The sequence below is a fragment of the Sinocyclocheilus anshuiensis genome, unplaced genomic scaffold, assembly GCF_001515605.1.
Source record: "Sinocyclocheilus anshuiensis isolate Anshui unplaced genomic scaffold, SAMN03320099.WGS_v1.1 scaffold936, whole genome shotgun sequence".
NCBI classification, from domain to species: Eukaryota; Metazoa; Chordata; class Actinopteri; order Cypriniformes; family Cyprinidae; genus Sinocyclocheilus; species Sinocyclocheilus anshuiensis.
The window spans coordinates 747,599-751,016 of NW_015552621.1; positions in this window are offsets into that span (position 1 = coordinate 747,599).

Here is a 3,418-nt window from a genome sequence, read left to right on the forward strand (position 1 = left end):
GTATATATATAAATATATATATCGCTCTATGTCTATCTGTATAAACCCATTGTTATCACATTACCCATGAGAATGGCTTGTTTGTGCTTTCTTAAAAAACCTTTATGACTTTGTGATTACTACTCTCTAAAACGAACGCACTGTGCATCTTCATGACGTCACTCAAATGGATCTATGCTGTAGCTATTTTTCCAGATGTCCCCCACACAGGAAGCTTTTTTGTATAACTAGTGATGATTTTTTGTGTTTTAATGCATGGAGTGGCTCTACTGGATAGGTGAAGAGGGTTCGTATTTGCTCTGCATGTGACATTTATTCTGATCGACTCGAGTGATGCCTGCACCGTCACTCCTTGTAGTCTTCTGATCATCAAACTGCTGCTTCTGCCTCACACACATCAGAACCACCATATATCAGGGACGTCTCATAGAGCTCGCTGTTTGTCTGGGATTTCCGCTATTGTGTGTTAAGTTTAGCCCGTCGTTGTGGCTGTTGTTTTAGTGCTTTGGTATTGCCTCTTAGTTTAGAGTATCGCATATGTTTCTCTCTGTATTTTTAGAGAGCATAAAGGGACTTTAATGGAATACGGATATATGTTCCGTATATCCATAAACCAGCTTAGCCAGCCATCTTTGAGTGCACACGTCTCTGTAAAAGTTATTTCAAAAGCTTTATTGATTTTGTTATTGTGTAAACTCGTGTGAAATAAATGAAACCAGTGCTCAGGGACTGTTGAGAGAGGAACACGGTAGCAACGCTTGTGAACAAATGGGTGGAATTTACTTTGACACCACGAAGGTCAAATGTCAAAGATTAGCACAGGTCATAAAAACTTTATGGAACGGCTGAGTGTGGAAAACAGGATCGTTGTATGGAAGCCTATCTCTGCCACATAAGACAAATGCTTAGGTAAATCATAATTATGGCATAGAAATGTGATATGACATATTAAGTCATAACTATGAGATAAAAGTCGAAACTGTCATAGTCAAAATTATGAGATAACAGACATAGTTATGACAAAAAGTTGAAATTATGAGATAACAGTCATAATTGTTACAAGTCAGCATTGAGATAAAAATTCTTACCATTCAATTATGCCATAAAAGCGTAAACATAAATATAAGATAAAAAGTCAAAAGTATGAGATAAAAAGTCAAAATTATGTGGAATCATAATTATGACAGTCCAAATTTCAACTTTCTATCTCCCAAGTTTGGCTTCTTACCAGAATTATGACTTGGTATGTCATAATTTCAGCTTTTTGTGTAATTATGATTTTTAGTTCTTAATTGTGATTTACAAAAACAAAGGCTTCCATAGTGTTGCGCATCAGACGTGGAAAGGCGGTGTTAAGAAGAGGACATGCTTAGAGTCTAAAGCCTTATTGTCATGAGGAAGACAGTTTGACTTACTGTACTTGAATCAGAAGGAATTCAGGTTCAATAATTACATTTATCTAATTATTATAAGTATGTAATTGTGTAATACTTGTGATTTGTTCTTTGTTAGTTTGGTTTCAAGTAAGAAATAATAATAACCATCATTTAAAAAAAAGTTTTGTTTATGACTGCTAACATTTGAATGTCAAATTAAATCCATTGAGCAACAGTTTGAAGTGAGTTTTGGTGTAGAATATTCAAACTCTTTTACATTTATGAGGGTCAATAGATGAAATGATTCATTCACTGTTTATTACTTTTCTAAAATGCTTGTAATTCTGCAAAAGGAAGTCTTTTGAATGGCTACAACATGAACAGTGAGGTCTCATTCAACGCTACTGTTATAGTGAGTGCAATCATATATATTTGCCTTTTCAAATCAGATTTTACATTATCATAATGCTTGTTTTGTGTTTCAAGGAAAGGAATATACAATGCAGTTGGGAATTTTTTGTTATTGTTTAAATTTAAAAAAATGTACAGCTTGAAAGTACAGCTTGAATGACAGCGTTCCAACATTTGCTACAAATATGAATGTAATCTTCTGATGTAGGTGTGTGCCTAGATGTACTGTATAAAGTGCTGTATAATATAAAATAAAATATTCTGCACATGTGCAAGTCAGCCCTTAAATTGGAGTTTTAGTATGTGACTTAGTCGGAATGCAGTCATTATTTACCTGTGATCTTTGGGAAAAAAATATTGTTCTGCCTTTAAAAATTGTGCCAAACTGTTTGCCAACCTGTAGTGTGTCCTTTAGGTATTTGTTCTGTGTATTTGTGTGTGTTAAAACCACAATTTATTGATTATGAATTTACTGACGCAGTCTACAGAGAGGGTAAATAATGACGGGGTGCCTTAAATGGTTGAAACACAATACAGTTTAAGTGGAAGGAACCCTGCTTGTAATCAATTTCAAGCACCATTGCGAATTTATGTTACAGATGGGCCTCCAACGGAGGACCTCCTATGTCATCAAAGTTAGACGAAACAATATTTCAAGAACAAAATCCGCACCATCAGGTTTTCATTTCTTTGGCAACTCGTGATTTTATTGTGTTTAAAAACCCAAACTGTCAGCTGAAGCTACAAACACGGTTTAATTATTTCATTTGATGGCTTTGCTACTGTATACAATCAATGATTGCAATGGTTTATGTTCATACTCATCGTTTTAATCATACGCTAGATTTAATTATATCGCATGGAATTGATCTTACTGATATAGATATCGTACCTCAAAGCGATGATGTTACTGACCATTTCCTTGTATCGTGCATGCTGCGTATTACTAATATTAACTATATGGCAAGGTGACTTGACTTGACTTGACTTAATTGTGTTTATGTCACCCCTATGTCTTTTTGTATACTATTAAAGGGTAAAATATATGAAAAAAACTTCAAAGGACAATGAGTGTTTGTGTGTGTGCCCACAGAGTAATATATGAGAGTAATATCACAGCTCCATTAGGATTAAGTTCAGATCTGTCGTCAAGGGGGTCCTGTGATGACGGGGCCACCCATAAAATTCAAATGTGAATTTAAGCAGCGGCTCTAATTGAGTTACACAAATCAGCGTATGAGTTATTTACCATTATGCCACAGACAACCATGAAAATTGTACCTTTCCTAACTCCTTAATCTCATGTCATTCCTAGTCCATAGGACTTACTTTAGTGCAACACAGAAGTAAAAATTTGGCAGAATCACTTGTGTGCAAAAAAGATGCAATTATAGCACTTTTTTAGTTTTTTGGGAGTTTTCGGGAAAACATGAGACAGCTTAAAGGGACAGTTCACGTCATCATTTACTCACTCTCAAGTTGTTCCAAACCTGAATGAATTTCTTTCTTCTGTTGAACGGAAAAGAAGATATTTTGAAGAATGTTTTAACCAAACAGTTGATGGTAGCCTTTGACTTCCATAGTATGGAAAAATGCCGTTAGTTTTGTGTTCAACAAAAGAAAGAAATTCA